The sequence below is a fragment of the Macaca nemestrina genome, chromosome 13 (assembly GCF_043159975.1).
Source record: "Macaca nemestrina isolate mMacNem1 chromosome 13, mMacNem.hap1, whole genome shotgun sequence".
In the NCBI taxonomy this organism is placed as follows: domain Eukaryota; kingdom Metazoa; phylum Chordata; class Mammalia; order Primates; family Cercopithecidae; genus Macaca; species Macaca nemestrina.
Genome location: NC_092137.1, coordinates 59,495,741 through 59,513,183, shown reverse-complemented (window position 1 = coordinate 59,513,183; position 17,443 = coordinate 59,495,741). Strand labels below are relative to the sequence as shown.

The following is a 17,443-nucleotide window of genomic DNA, read 5'->3' as shown; positions in this document are numbered from 1 at the left end:
TTAAAACATAAGCACAGAACTAATGAATGCTATTAAAGGTACTTGTAGAAATGATTCTGATTTGTATCTGATGACTAACTAACCTATTATTGCACTTCTTGGGCAGAGATTAATGGGAAATTCTTAAAGAATAAAGACTCTAACAAGCTTTAAAAATATGTGTGGGCCCAGACTGTACCACATGACCTCAGAAAGCCGAACCCTGGCTGTTAATATCCTTGACTAATGAACCAAGGCTACAGTCTGTGCTAGCAAAGTGTCAAGAAATAAGTAACCAGAGAGGTGACCTTTTAACACGCTTCTAAATGTAATTTTTAACAGAACAGTGTCAATAAGTTCAAAATCCCATATGCTTTTGATCTGATATGGAAGTACAATGCATCAACATTAGACAGCAAAAGGGAAAGAAAGAGGAAAGCTAGAGGAAAATGGACAAAAAAGAATCCAAAAGAATAATCTCCAACTAAGACTCCAAATACCTTTTCTTTACATAGGTAAGAATATAAAAAGTTCTGGTTCACTATTTCAACATTATCATCATTGTGAAAAAAGTAATAATTAATCATAATGGTTTCAGACTATTTCTATTAATTCCTTTAATAACTATTTATTTTTGCTTAGGTTTGAGATATATTGCATGACCTAGCAACCCTCCCTCTTCCTGCTCCTGGGTTTTCCATTAATACATTTAATCTTAAAGCATAAACTCTTGTGTCCATTAGATCTTGGGTCATTTCCCAGCTCAGACACTGTGTCACTAAGTATATTACTTAAGTTCTATAGAATCTCAGTCTTTTCATCTATAAAATGGGGACATTAATAGGATTTTTACTGGATTACTATAAAAATTAAATGGAAAAGTGAATCTAGAGATTTTAGCACAATATCTGATAAGTCAAAAGAGTTTTAAAGTGCTAGCTATTAGTAGAGCGACTGCAAATATTATTGTTATTGTTGATATAATTACTTGGAGTTCCTCAATCCCTTCTAATGCCTATTATTTCCACCTTCCCAAGTAGAAGGCTACCACTTTCATAGAGTGTGCAGCAGCCCTCTTTGTACCCTTTGCATCCTCCTATTGGGTGGCTAAGAACGTGAAAAAGTGAATGAACATTGCCCATCTCATGATTATATTTCCTCATAATATCAAATAGTCACTTAGTATAGTCAGTAACTTACAATAATAAAAAAAAAATAAGACAGGTACTATTGGAGAAATGTACTCTTTTTTTTTTCATTCTGTCTTTTTAACCTTTTTTTTTTTTTTTTTTTTTTTGATAGAGTATCACCCCAGGCTGGAGTGCAGTGATGCAATCTTGGCTCACTGTAACCTCCGCCTTCCAGGTTCAAGAAATTCTCTTGCCTCTGCCTCCTGAGTAGCTGGGATTACAGGCTCGTGTCACTGCACCCGGCAAATTTTTGTATTTTTAGTTGAGACAGGGTTTCACCATGCTGGCCAGGGTAGTCTGGAATTCCTGAGCTAAAGTGATCCACCCACCTTGGCCTCGCAAAATGCTGGGATTACAGACGTGAGCCACTGCACTCAGCCTGTCTTTTTAATCATTGACAATCTCATTATTTAGGTATATTCAAGTATATTCAAGTTTTAACAACTCGTGTTTAGGATAATACAATCTGTCTAAAAATTTGTTAGACAGGCAAGGAAATGTCTCTCCTTCAGTAACAGCAAAACTCTGTTTTGCCTTTCCAAATAGCTGATCCCAATTTTTGGAGCATTTTGCATTTTATATTCTTTAAAGTTCACACTGCAAACAATTCATGACTCTTCAGCTCCACTTGGGACAGCAAATGTTCATGGGTGTCCTCTGTTGGGCCAATTCCTGAACTCAGTCCTCACTTTTCAGGGGCTCACTGCCTAGAGGTAGAGGGGAATTATAATACAATATAGTAAGTGCTAAGGCGGAGAAGCTAACTCTTCCTGAATAGGAAAAGAGTAGTGAACAGTAGCATCCATTCATTCATTTACTCAGAATGGCACCATGTGTGGCCAATGGCGACATTGTGAAGAGCAAGGATTCAGGATGCAGACTGCCTGTGTTTACATCCTGGCTGTGGTCCTGGCCAGACATGTGTCCTGGCAGGCCACATCACCTCCCCATACCTTGTTTTCTTGACCTGTATAACGGAAATCATAACATAACCTTTCTTATGGGTTTGGTATTAAGTTTAAATAAGTTAAGTTTGGCAAGTGTTTAGAATAGTGCCTGGCATATGATCAGCATCATAGAAATGTGTGTTAAATAAAGAAAAAATCTATCATCACTTCCTGCACAATCCTTCATTCAACCCATACAGAGATTCCCAACCTCAAAAAGTCAATAATCTTCTAAGTTAGGGGGTGGGGAGACAGGCAAAAAGCAGCATATATAGAATGCTATATAAGATGCTATAAGATGACAAGTGCTATGGAAACAAAAAGATGTAGAGTAGGATAAGAGGATCAGGAATGTGGGGATGGGGGATGAGATGGTCAGTCAGTTAGGCTGGGCTCGTTGAGAACACATTGGAACGAACAGTGGGAAGAGATGCAGGAGAGGGTCAAGCAGATGTGGGTTGTATGGGGGACAGAGTGGGACAGGGGGAGCCCATCTTATGGCGACTGCTCTGGCTCTGAGAAGAGTTCATATTCTGAACATATTATGAAGGTAGAGCTCATGTTATTTCCTGATGGACTGGATGTAGGTTGTTAGATAAAAAGAGGAGCTCAGACTGACTTCAAAATTAAATTGGATTGGTGATCCCTGGAACCAAGAAGTATAAAGCACAGGACTCCAACAGAACAAACAGACAGGGAAAGTCTTATAGTATCAAGAAGATGAGAGTGGCTATACGTAGAAGTAAGTTGGAGAAAGAGCAGGATATAAACACAGAGAAGCAGGATAGAGACATATCGTAATAAACCTTACATGTAGTGCTCAGCAACCTCAGTCGTGCAGGCAGAGGGAGGTGCTGAGGATCTAGATTGTGGACTGGGGATAACCTTGTACTTGTAGGAAAATGCCTTCCATCAGGGTGGGGGCCCTGGGGCTGGCAGAATGATGGGAAGTAGGGAAAGCTGCAATGGTTCTCTCCACAGTTGAACTAAGGGAGAGGCAGCCAGAAAGCAATGCTATAGAGATTGAGTGTGGTTCTACTATGATAGAATTGACAAACAGTAACCATTTGGGTTGCAGGCCTGCGGAGGGGTGTGAAAGGTAGAAGCTAAAGAAAGCAAAATAGGAAACACAAGACAAGAAGCAGATTGAGGACATTAAAAAGCCCAAGTGTCTTTTTTTTTTTTGCTACATTTTTCCTTTTTTCACTCCATCTGGTTCTTCCTCCAATTTTAGAAGTCCTGGGCAGCTGAGCTTGGAGTTTAAGGGATCCTTTCATATTCTCAGATTTCACTCAGAGAAATCCTCTACCAAATTCTCAGGCTTCAAGAGATCCCCACCATGAAGGCACCATGATGAATGAAAGGGGTCTTTTTGTTTGAAATATTTTAAAAGTGTCATAATTGTTGGAATGTGAGGAAAAGGAGACCTGGGGAAAAGGAGAAGAAACAAAACACTTTCCAGACCTTCCCAAGAAGTAAGACAAGAGGAACTCTCCTAGCATCCCTTAGGAGGACATTGTTCCTTGATTTCATGTTAGCAAAGTTGGCAGTCCAGAGCTTAACCTGTGACAATTCTGGGTGGGCTTGTCTAGCCTGAGGCGGAAGCCAGTCCTTCTGGGTCTACTGAAACAAATTCTTAAAATCATAAGAGAAAAATTGGATTTGAAGGAGTTTGTTTCACGAGAACTGGAGCTCCTGTAAATGAATTTTCTTAGATCTATAGTCAGAGTGAGTGGTGGAAAGACAGTAGGGAGAAAAAGATATTTTCCATGTCTCTTTACTAAACTCGTAAATAAATAGTTCCAGAAAGGACTCGAATACTTCTTACTCATCCCTTTTAAAGTGTTCACTGATAGCAGCCAACAAAATTAAGTACTACCTACCTTCAGTGCTACTTTTGAATTTAACGAAAAAATTCTCAATGACTAAGGATCCTTCAAAGCCCCAAGGAATCTTCCTTGGAGTAGGGCTTCAAAGATGTGGAACTATTTTCAGCCAAGTATTTTTCTTTGGATTTTCAAAGAGCACAAAAATAGACTAACCAGCCAAGATCAGGATCATTATCTTGATCATCTTCCATTATCATGATTAACAATCATTGAGCTGTACTATTTGAAGCTGTGTTGAATGCTTTCCAAGATTGCCTCACTATTATCAAACCCATGTTACTGAGGAAGAAACCGAGTTTTAGAATTTCAAAGTAAACTTGATCAACATTTCACAGTGGACAACCAACATTTATTGAGAAACTATTTATCAGCCGGGATGGGCCCAGAAGCTTTCAAACCTCTCAGATTCCTTTTATTTTTTCTGTTTTACATATAAGAAAACTGATGCTCTAAGTGGCTCAATAGCTTATCCAAGATCATCCCATTTGTAATGTAAGTGATCTAATTGTCCTTAATTTTAAACCAAACATAATTTATCTTGGGAGTATGGAAGACTGTTCTCATCCCAATTCCCAATAGCCCTTTGCTGCTTTTCTTCCCTTTCAGTTCAGGTAGTAAGTGACAATCCCTGGATAGGCCATTACCTATCCCCTTGGTCTAAATTAATTTTTGAAATTTCATAATGTAATGATGGTCATACTGACTGACCCACTTTTGGCCTACAAGATTTAATTGAAAGGCTGCCAAGGAGGATAAGACTCCTGGAACAAAAATATAAAACTTTACAATGTTAAAAAGAATTGTCATTCTTTTGTCTGGAAAGCAGAAATAAAGCCTGGAGCTGTAGCAGCCACCTTATAATCATAAGGCACAACTGTCAGACTCAAGTCCCAAAGCTAAGAGAAAGAAAATGACAGAGCACAAAGAAACAAAATGCTTTTGTCCATAATAATATAGTTCAACTCCAGCACTAATTTTAGACTACCTAAATATGCTATTAGATTTTTTGTACTCATTTTTTTTTTCATACTTGAAATATTTCTGATCAAGGCACCGTACTCATAATCTTGCCTATGGCTGTGAAACAGAGCAAATGAAATACCCACCAAATGAAACTGATCACCTAGGATTTACTTTTACTAATCAATAATTTCTAGCCTTTTTTTTTTTTTTTCAGAGTTCTTGCTTGTTTAGAATAATAATAGCTGAAAAAGCCATAGTGAAAATCCACACCACTGGTAATATCTAACTGCCTGTGAATTCTAAGGTAAAACAAAAACAAAAGTAGACTGCTTCCAGACATTCTTGGTCAAATACTATGTATATACATGTTTAAGGTAGACTGCACCAACCTTATGACAAAACAGAACTAATTACATGGATTACTTTTAGCTGAGCCCTTACTTGTACTCCATGCTATGCTTAGCCTTTCACATTCACTATGTAATTTGTGTATCACTCTAGGTGGTTGTCATATTCATCATCATTTTAAAGGTGAGAAGGTATAGTAACTAAATATAATAGCAAGCTTAACCACAGACATGCAGATGGAAAGTGTCACGCCAGGGTGTGAATCTGGATCTTTTTTTAACGACAAAGATATTCAGTGTCCTTAAAACCAACTAATTGAATGAAACAACTGTCAAACCAGTGGTTGGGTATTTATTTACTGATAACCTGAGGCCGGGTACAGTGGCACACACCTGTAATCCCAGGTCTCTGGGAGGCCAAAGCAGGTGGACCCCTCAAGGCCAGGAGTTCAAGACCAGACTGGCCAACATGGTGAAACCCTGTCTCTACCAAAAATACAAAAATTAGCCTCATTTGGTGGCACACACCTGTATTCCCAGCTACTCGGGGGGGGGGGGGGCGGGTTGAGACATGAGAATTGCTTGAACCTGGGAGGCAGAGGCTGCAGTGAGCTGAGATCGTGCTACTACACTCCAGCTTGAGTTGTAGAGCGAGGCTCTGTGTCAACAACAACAGTAATAATAATAATTTATTTGCTGATTACCTGAATAAACTGTCAGTACTTTTGAGAACCAACTCTGTTAGAGTCACCTGGTCATTCAACTGAGGGGCCATTTACATGTACTTTGTGTGGACTGCAACACAGGAATCCCATGGACCATGTATGTTTTTGCTATTTCACGCTTCCCTAGGTCTAGGGCAGTTCACTTCACCCTAAAAAGTTGTTTACCCTCTATAACACTTTAGGAATTTGGGAGATATTTCCTATCTTCAAATCATTTTTAGTTTAGCAAACCTGTGCATAGGCAGAGTGCTTGGCACATTAGAAATGATCAGTAAAGATACTCAAATAAACAAATAATTTGAATAAATGAGTAGATGGACAAAGTAGTTGGCTAACTGAATTATTGATTATCAGTAGTTGATTCTCACTTTGTATCTGCCCTTGAGGCTTGAGTAAGTGTCTCACTTCTAAAGTAAGTTATTTTCCCTTGGCAATTTGACTCGTTTACTGTAATAAGTTAGCTCACTTTAAGAAAACACTTTACTTTCAAGAGTACCTTTCTTGGTTGTCTCACCTACATCTCTGCCACAAGCACCTAAAACATAAGGATGGTGACAGATTAATCAGTGCACCATGTTGTTCCTTAGTTGTCATCCCCAAAGTATCATAGGACTGTTGGCCCTCGCTGCTAATGCTTCCAGGAAGAAAATACACAAAGCACTTGAAAAAACTACCTTGCGGGATGGTTTAATTGTTAGTTGGCTAACTGAAAATACCAGTAAAGATATAAAAATATTTATGATTTCTGTTTGACTTTGAATTCATATTTGAATATGAATATTTACGCATATGAATTCGTATGGGTAAAAAATACACCCAATGGATCTCTGGAAAAATAAAAGATTTCATCATTGCTATTTATTAAGTACATGTGCATCAGATTAAGCCTGCTTCAGTGATGTTTTATATTCTCACTCTTTGTTCCATTCACGTTTGATTATATATTCATCTGAGTGAGGTGGTGGCAGTTGGTAGTAGGGGAAAGAGAATGCTTCTTTCTATATATATTCAGAAATAGTTTATTTATTAATTAAGTTTATTGCAGAAACATTTGCTAAGTACCCACTACAGACATGACGATGAAACAGTAATTAAAAATCTTGATCCCACATCTCCAACAATTGAACTTATTCCAGACATTCTTAATGAGTCCTAAACTCAACAACATAGTGTAACTAATTTGTAACCCAAAACTTCTGCTCTTATTTGCAGGCTCAGTTAATCTTAGCACCTTTCACCAATGTCACTCAATTAAAAACCAAATGCTTGTGTAATTATTTTGATATCTTGTCTTTTATCTAATATGTGAAGTCCCTAAACTTATTGATGTTACTTCTTATACGTTTTTCAAACTTGCACCCTGTCTTTCTCTACTAGTATCCCTTGATAACCACGGAATGTCCTTTATAGGGCTATCTTAGGTGATGCGTGACACATAATAATATTCCCTAAATGCCAGGTATTATTTGGAGAGGAGGAGGAGAAGTGGTGTACTAGTTTGGATAAAGGAAAATTTTGTGCTATGGAAAGAATAAGAATTCAGTCAGCCATACAACAATGTAATTAAAAGTCCAGGTTCTTTCTTTCTGCTGTCCCACATGGTCAGATATTTTGTCATAGTTTAAAATATTGCATCTGAGCATGAATATATCCATTGGAAGAAAAAAAACTATCTAGATCAGTGTGTCTTTAAAAAATGAAGAAATATTTTTCAAAAACTTTCAACAAAACTATCCTCACATCCCATTGATCAGACTATCACATGCATGCCCCTCAGCCAATCACTAACAAATTCAGTGGATTTTCTGAAATTTCCTTGGACTAATCTGGATTTATCCCTGAACTGAGGATATGAGTGCCTCATCGAGAAATGGATGCAGAAACACAATTGGAATTCAGTTACTAATGAAGGGGTGAGAGTTGAGCTGTCTGCCAGGGCCTCAACAGTGACCACAATCAGTACATAGTTGCAATTCAGGTCTTGGATACATCTTGCATGGGTGACTGCAATAGCCTCCTGACTAGCAGGATTAACTCTAATTCCTGCACTCCTCAATCCCTTCTCCACAATGTTACCAAATCTTTCTAAAATATGGATGTGGTGCCTTGTTGAGCTTTTGCTTGGCTTTCTACATACATTACAAAATACAAATTTATCAGCATAGCATTTTAAGTTCTTTACGTAACAGTCAAGGATTATCCTTCCAGCTTCATTCCTGATGCCCGTATTCCTTGATCTAGCCAACAGATACAGGCATCTTACACTCTCAGCTACACAAACATACCAGAAACTTCTAAATTTTTAATCCCTGTACTTGCTTCTCCCTTGACTTACAAATGTCCCTCCCTATCCTCATCTAACTAGGGATAAATCTCATTTATCCTTCAACACACTTCCAGTATTACCTTTCTTCTGGAGACATATTCTAAATTTGTCGCTCCTTTGTAAGGTGTTTCGAACATCATAATATCCCTAGAAAAGAAACTGAAGAATACCTTTCTGGAGAAACTGGCCTCAGAGGGAGAGGAAGAGGGGGAAATGAGTGAAAACTATCATTGTAAGCTTTGGAGCATCATTTGACTTTTAAAGCTATATACATAAAATATTAAATATTATCATATAACTATGTTAAATTAATTCAATTAAGAAATTGCATTTTAGAATAATATTAAATGTGTGTTTGCATATAAGTTTATATATAATTAAATTTCAAAATTAAATATTACACCTGAGAATAATACTACCTACCTAATGAGGTTGCTATTAGAGTTCAATAATAGGTCCCAAACACACCTTGACATTGAGAATAAAAGAGAGTTAATAAATGTCATTTGCCTTGACGTCTCTTTTCATCTTCTACCTGCATTTGTTCATTTATGAAACAAATATTTACCATGTACTATATGCCAGGCACTATTTTAGTATCCCATGAGAAAGTAAAGCAGAGTTGTAGTACAGTAGAAGAAATGGGGTGAGCTAGAATCACTAAACTACTCCCCAAGTGTTGAGTCTATGGAACTGTAGGTAAATTTTAAAACACTGCACATAACTGCAAAATAATATAGACTATATTGTTATAGTGTGACAGTAAAAGGGAGAATTTTGTTGTTGTTGTTGTTAAAGAATAGCTTACATATACTTTTCTAGTTGTCACCACACTTAGGTTCCTCTAATGAAATGCTTGCTAGTGGGTGTTAGCAAACTAAAGACACATGGAACTCACTGTGATATATAGTTTACATTTTTATTAATGACTTCAGATTTAAGGCTATATTAGTTACTCATTTCTTGAGGCCATATTAGTTTATGAAAGCACACATATTTATACGCACACACACACACATCTCCTTTACTAACTCACAGAAATACGTATCTTCAAATATATTTCTGTTCAAATCTTGACATTCTCTGAATGAGAAAATAACCCCTGAATGGATAATTTGGTAACTTTAATATGGTTTATTGAGTTTGTAAAAGACAGTCTCTTGTTTTAATACTATTTGATGATTAGTGATACATTGATTGAGAATTAACAACTATCTTGTTTATAGAATTCATTTAAAGGACTGTTAAGCCCTAAGCTATGATTTAAAAAATGATCTAGGCTCAGTTTAGCATTCATTACACTAAACATGTCAGCCAATGCCAGTCCAGAAAAGTGAATACCACTTCATTAACAAAATGCAGAAATGCTCACTGACAGCTGGCAAAGTCCAATCAGAACTAACTGACTACTTTTGAATCAGCATCTGTTTCACTTTGCTAATCAGCCCTGCTTCCCTCATTTTTTCTTTTGGGAAAGAAGACGAAAGAAAAGATAGCTTGTGAACCTCTAAAGAAGAAAAAAAAGTAAAAGAAATACCTGTATGTGTGTGTGTGTGGATGAGAGAGAAAGAGATTGATTTTAGTTTGGAGAAACAAAGGCCATGGTTACTTTTACTATTTATCCTAAAAAGAAATTATTGAGGGACAAGTGTCAAATGTTGTCACGTGTAGGGGACTAAAGTTAGCCTTTCTGATGTCAGGTTACTGCGGTTTTAACAAATGCAACTGAAGTGGAAGATAGAAGAAACAGAATAATTTGTATGGAAAAAGTTGCTACAAAATCCAGGCTATATTATTTTACATTTATGTAGGGAAGAATTTAGTAATCTTGCTTAAGTATTATTTCTTTTCTTGTATTTCTATTTTGGCAGATGCAATCTCTGATTAATTCAATTGAACACAGGAAGTGCTCACCTTGTGGAAAGTAAAAGGGAGAAAATGCTTTTGTTGTCACCTACTCACAAATTTGTATAGTTAGTTACAATCTCTCTCCCCCACATTCCTCACCAGCCCCCCACCACCCCAAAAAATAGTAGCAAAGGAAACTGGGAGAGAGGACAGAAGAAAGGACTAAAGAGAGAGGAAAAGACCAGTCATTTAATATGTTTGCCTACATGGAATTCTACCTTTGAACTTCCAAGTGCAACTTTATACATTGTCTTTTGACATTACGCAGTTTGGAATACTGAAAGCTCTCAGCTTAGACAACTAAATTATTGCTTGTCAATTTAGCTTGGGATGAAAGACAGGTGTTTTGTTTCACAGTAAAACTCCATTTAGAGCTTACATTGGCTCTAAATCCAATCCCAGCATCTTGTTGTGGGATGGCATTGAAGTGTATCTCTGTAGGAATTATCAGTCAGCCCGACAGTCAATCCACACAAGCTCCTTCTTCACCTTGGTTCCTCCGGTTGGGCATGCCTAACACTGTTTAAAAGCAATTGAGATAAAGACCCCTTCGAACTCCAAGGGTTAGCGTTCTTGCTGATATTTCACTAAGATTTTGCCTCTAACAAAGAACTAAGCTTAGCGAAGTTGAAAATCCCTATTAGTCGTCTTAGAAGCCAAGGCAATACTTTATGATTCTTTAGTAGATATTTGTTAAAACTGTGATTTAATTTATTAAATAGCTATTTTTGTATTTCTAATTTAATGAAATAATGTAGTGGGTCCTCTATTCAGGAAATTTTTTATTAGTACATATGCATTTGTTACTCTGATTCAGACGTTTGATGTAAAAGGCCCAGCTGAGTGGCTAAAATTGTGTTTTTATAGGCTGAAAAACAAAACTTTTATGCAAGCTTCTTCACTTCTCTACCCTCCTCTTCTACTTTGCTATAGTTTCCACTATTTCTAGCATCATCTATTCTAATCTACGCAATAATGAAAGCCGGTCACTTCTACTCATTACCACGGTAGAGAAGAACTCTCAGCAAGTCTGGGAAAATCAAGCCATGGTTCTGTATTACATTTTTGGCCTCCTGTAGTGGAAAATAAGTAGTGGGGACCTTATTTATCATGGATAAAACTGGCATATACATAGATCTTATACTATTTACCAGTTCATAATTCAAAACTTTAACGTAATGGAGGTTTTAAAGTAAAAGAAACCTAGTTCTTCTACTCAAACTCCACCACTGTTTTAAAGAAGATATTAAGTAACTTGATTAAGTTCAAAGATCCAAGTAGTTCATACAAAGCCAGGACTAGACCCAGGTATTCTGATTGATAAACTAGTTCTTATTCCACTATATAGCCTTGAATAAAATGTTTTACCCAAAAGATATTTAGCCCCTTTTATGGGATCAAGACTTGGGGCCTTTGAAAGTACATAACTTTTCAGGTAAGCTTAATTTAGAGAAGATTATAATTACATATTTATCATAGTTATTATATAGTCTCTGTTTATCTTTCAATGTAGCAATTGTTTTGACTTTTTTCCCCTGAAAATGCTTGGATTAGAATGAAGATTCAGTGACAAGGTTCTCTACGAGCTTCAATAAATTAATACATTTCTTTCAATGGATTTGTAAAACATCTTGAAGATGAATGCACTATATTATTTAATATATATCTTTCAGTGTCTAGCATAAATGCCTTAGGCTCCTAATGGATATTTGTTGAATTTCTAATTTTGTGTGTTTGATTCAGTTTCCTTATCCTTTATCATCTAGGATTCATCATTCATTAATAAACAATATTAATTTCTTTGGACAAAACTGCCTATTAACCAAGCAAACTATTATTAGTCCGTCTTTGACCTAATTTTCAGTTAGGAGTATGGTGATCAGGTAGGGGTATGATGTGACCAAATATAGTCCTTTTATTTGGCTACAAGATGTGTCATAGGAGGAGATATAACTAAGAACAGTTGGATTTTTATGAACTCATAAAAATGTCCTACGCTGAAATAGAGAAAATGTCTGCCTTAGTCTTTTAAAATAAACAACCAAGTATGTTTTACATCTGTCAACTGGAAATACCAATACAGGACTATTGTGAAAAGTCAAGTGGATTAGAGGTGATGGTAATAAAAATGTTAAAAGCAATATGTAAACTGAATGACATTGGGAGTAGTAATCATAATTATAAAAAACATAGTAACTCTGAAGTTTACTGCATATTCAGGGGTTAGAGAAAGGATCTTGGGTCAATTCTTAGCAAACAAACAGAAAGAGTTCTTCAGGTTCTAGGGCCAATGATTCAAGACATAAAACACACAGTAATTGACAACCCGGGCTATCCCTACTGGCCTTTAGTTCTTACTCCGCCTATAAAAAAGAACTTCATTCAAATGCATGGTTGACAATGAAATGGACGTTTCATCACATTGCCCTACTCCTGACCTCCACACTGACCTCCAGATCACCCCTCAGTCAAAATGTTAAAGGAGTCACCAAATGCAGTTTTAAGCTGAATTCAGCCTAATTTTCTGAAGAGAAAGTCAGAGAGTAATGTATTTTCAGTGGTGCCTTTTAAATCTTGTAGTTGAAGGCTTCTGTGGCATGATTAGCATTGATGATATCATCAATTTATCAGTTTACTGCCAAGGAGTGTTTCTTCTTTTATTTTTCATGTATCTCTTAAGCCATGAAATATTAAAAAAAAATAACAAAAACAAAACTTTGAAAAAGGGAAGAGATACCTACATTCTTTTTGTTGTTTATGATGCAAAAGATTAGTATTTTCTGACCTGTTCTATAAGTTACCTCTGAGTCAAATTTAGAATTTATCTGGATAAAAGGTAAGTGAATAGGTTAGTACCAGAACCCAAAATGGAGCATGTGGTATGACTGGATTTTAGCATGACCTTTTTCTGTTTATGTGGTAACAAACCAATTAGCTGTTCGAGGAAATAATTGTAGAAGAAATCATCCAATCAGGTTCAGAAATTATCTAGCACATGATTAACCAAATTGTTTGATTTTGATGATATTTTTAATAATAAACTTCTTTTCCTTTGGCTTAAAACAAATGTGAGCAGGCTATAAGGAATCACACAAACAAATGCAAATCAGTTAATTAATTAAGAAGTTCAGTCAAAATAGTTCTATGGCATTGTACATCAATTGACTCCTAGCCTTTTTAACATGGACATTTGGTTCCCCCTAGTTTTTTAAGGAGTTTCTAAAACCACATGCTCCAAATATTATTCAAAAGATTGAATAAGGTTTACATACATTTGTACTACTATTTTTGTGTATACAAAAGCGTCTTAAATTAAAATTAATTTAAAATGCATGATTTCATTATACATTTTCTTACAACATGTGTACAACTGTTACTGTTGCAAAATAGCCTATAAATTTTTTTTTGGCCTTAAAGGGAGCATTCTTGTTCAAAAATATTGGAAACAATGGCTTAAATAAAATGACAATTTTTTTTTTAGTCTTTAGCTACTGGGCTCTAAAGTCAGACTTTTTTCCTCAGGAAACTGTCTGTGCCAAATGACCACTTTGGGATTTTCTAAACCTAAAACTCATTTTTTCTCTTTGACCTATAAGCCTTGAGACATACTTGAACTACCTTTTAATTCTCTTTAGGAATTGTAAATATTTGTTAAGTAACCTGAGTATGGCTCAGTGGTCATGTGGCACTTACATTTGAATGGAGGATTTTATCAAATGAATGATAAGTTCACCAAAATGTTATTTTTTAACATAATGATAAATCCTTCAACTATTGTATTCACCAGTTCACACAAGATAAAGTTTATATTCACTCAAATAATATTTAAGAACCTTCATAATTTTTTTCTCAATATACCAGCACCTCATACACTAGAGTAAGGTTTGGTAAACTTTCCATTAAGGGGGAAATAGTAAATACTTTAGGCTATGTGGGCCATACATTCTCTGTTACTACCACCCAACTCTGCCTTTGTAGCACAAAGGCAGCCATAGACAACATGCATATGAATGGTTGTTGATGTGTTCCAATAATACTTTATTCATGGAAACTGAAATACAAATTTCATCTAATTTTCACATGCCATGAAATAGTCTTTTTATTTTGCATTTTTTCCCCTAGCCATTTAACATTTTAAAACATTCTTAGTTCATGGGCTGTGCAAAAACAAATGGTGGGCTGGGTATGGCTTGTGGGCTGTAGTTTGCTGACCCTTATACTAGAACATTTTCAAATATTTTCTGAACATGCTATGAGTTTCTGTGCTTCCACACCTTTCCTTTTTATAATTTGTTTTTTATTTCAATAAGTTTTTAGGGAGTGGGTGTTGTTTGGCTATGTGGATAAGTTTTTTGGTGATGATTTCTGAGATTTTAGTACACCCATCACCTGAGCAGTGTACACTGTAACCAATGTGCAGTCTTTTATCCTGCACCCGCCTCACACCCTTTCCCCCAAGTCCCCAAAGTCCATTGTATCATTCTTATGCCTTTGTGTCCTCATAGCTTAGGTCCCACTTATGAGAAAGAACATACAATGTTTGATTTTCCATTGCTGAATTACTTCACTTAGAATAATGATCTCCAATTCTATCCAAGTTGCTGCGAATGCCATTATTTCATTCCGTTTTATGCTGAATAGTATTCCATGGTATGCATATACCATGTTTTCTTTATCCGCTCATTGATTAATGGGAATTTGGGCTTGTTCTATATTTTCGGAATTGCAAATTGTGCTACTATAAACATGCCTGTGCAAATATCTTTTTCGTATGATGACTTCTTTTCCTCTGGGTAAATACCTAGTAGTGGGACTGCTGGATCAAATGGTAGATCTACTTTTAGTTATTTAAGGAATCTCCATACTGTTTTCCATAGTGGTTATACTAGTTTACATTCCCACCAATGGTATAAAAGTGTTCCATTTTCACCACATCCATGCCAACATCTATTTTTTTTATTTTTTCACTATGACTATTCTTGAAGGAGAAAGGTGGTATTGCATTTGGTTTTGATTTGCATTTCCCTAATAAACACCTTTCCTTATATAGTTCCCCTATTCTTATATCTTTCCCTTTTTACTTTGCCTAACTAAATGCTAACAAAATTAAGCTCAAGTGACACTCTCTCTAAGAATCTTTCCATGATTACAACTCACCATTTCATGCAAAACAAGAATTTTATCCCATTTGGTTCTAATAGTACTTTGCACATGCTCTGTTATAGGAACAGAGGCAAAATACTTAGAATGTCTGTGCCGAATATTTCTTGAATGAATCAATCAATGAATAAATGAATGATGGAGACACTAATGATTGACTTGTACCACAACTGTTTACTGAGGTATTTCCATGACCTAAAAGTGAGCCCCATATGGGGTGCCAGTTGTAGTCGTCTTTCTCTCCCAAAGGCCTGGAACATGTTTGATGTGTGGTAATATTTTAGGAGTTTTGTTGAATTATGTATTGAAGGTGAATCTCAGAGATACAGCTAGGGAAAATTGATTTTATTTTTTATGGGCATTCTTATGTTTCTGAGTTGAAATAGTTTCATCTGATTCTGTACAAAATGGCCATACCTAGCTCCCCAAAGCTAAGTTAAAAGTCACAGATCTCCACTTTCCTGTCTCTACTTGTAGACACATGCTTGTTTATATTTGGCTAATTAAAATTAATCACCCTAGTTCTCCCTTCCCTACAAGGGCATTACTTCCCATTAACTTCAGTGAAGCTTGTTTGACTTCAATGAAAGTTTTTTACCTGCATAGGGACAGTCAGGAATCGGGACAAATATCTTTAAGGCTGTCATTTGTCACCACGAACAAAAGAAATAGAGATCCTTAGGCATGAGCCGCCGTAACACACTTCACGTGCCTCTCTTAATTCTATCCTTGCTGACAACCCTTGACTGCCACATAAAAGAAAGCATCAGAATTATAATTGAATGGTTCTGAAATATCAGAGACAGAACCTCTGAAAAGAAGGTTCACAAACTTATTCTTTGGCAAGGTTAGTGATTTGATACCTACAAACGGCCAGAACACTGGTGACAGCATTTCCAATGCACAGCATATGCACTCACTTTGAGTCGGGGTTGAATAGGAAAGCATGGCAACTCAACTTCATTCCACCAGCACACAGTTCTTTGACAACCCTCTACTATTCAGAATACCCATGAGCAAGGGAAAGTGAAAGAAGGGAAAGGCATCTGAGACACCACAACGATATCATAATATCCATACTCTAAAACGTGAGCATTTTATTCATGGTGTATTTATTTCAGTCAGAGTAACAGATATTAGGAGCATTTGGCAAAATTGGAGTGCCAATTTGTAGAGTACCTAAGCAGAAAGTATCCATTTTTAAATATTCTGTACATATAAAAAAATTAAGGCAAACTAGTCATATTGTTTCTAATAATCATCAAGTTACTTATTTTGCACAGGAACAGCATGGCACTCCCCTAAGATTATTGTTCCAGAATCCCCAACTTAATCGTGCCATGTAGCAATTGTTTCTACTGTATTTGCCAGCATTTAAATGAAGTAATACACATATAACCCCCAGTCCTAAAACTTGGCACTCAATAAATACTAGTTCGTTCTTTCAACCTTATCTCTTCCGGATAAAATAGAATTTTTAACTGAATAATCTAAAAAAAAGAAACTTGCAGCAAAAGATTACAGGGCAACCCACACTCACCCATATGGGGATGAGGGTGTAAGGAAAAAACTGATATTTATTGAATCCCAAGTCTTAGAGCTGGGGCTTTATATATGTTATCTCATTTAAATGTCCTAAGTAGTCCAATGAAGAAGTTGATATGGCCTGCATTGATATTTAGAGCTTATATTTAAAATCTAAAAATTTAAATTGTAAAAAGAACTGTTCCCTAAACCTTGTTCATCCTCTTCTTGACTTGGTTAGTTAGCCTCTCTCAATCGGAACAAACATATCTTTCTGTCTGAAATTTCATCATTAAGTCATTCTTTTGGTTAAGACATGTCTCTTTGAAAGTTTTGTATCAAAGTGCATGCTACCTGGGTCAGATAAACTACTAAGTCAATAAAATGCACTAAAATTTTCATAGAAAGCAAGTAATCAGATAAAAACAGCTTTGCCTTTGGGAGAAAAGGATAAATGAGACTCTGAGAGAAAGAAAGCTAGATAT

The 17,443-nt window shown here is 36.1% G+C and overlaps 1 long non-coding RNA gene across 11 annotated transcripts in view; it reads left to right on the top strand.

Moving 5' to 3' along the window:
- LOC105465085 (uncharacterized) overlaps positions 1-17,443 on the top strand; it is a 152,159-nt gene that overhangs the window by 117,897 nt on the left and 16,819 nt on the right. For 3 of the 11 annotated variants that reach the window (XR_011611749.1, XR_011611750.1, XR_011611748.1), the window contains exon 4: positions 322-494. The exons of the other annotated variants lie outside the window; for them this stretch is intronic. This is a non-coding gene — a long non-coding RNA (uncharacterized lncRNA). The remainder of the gene's footprint in view (positions 1-321; positions 495-17,443) is intronic. 11 annotated transcript variants of the gene reach the window in all.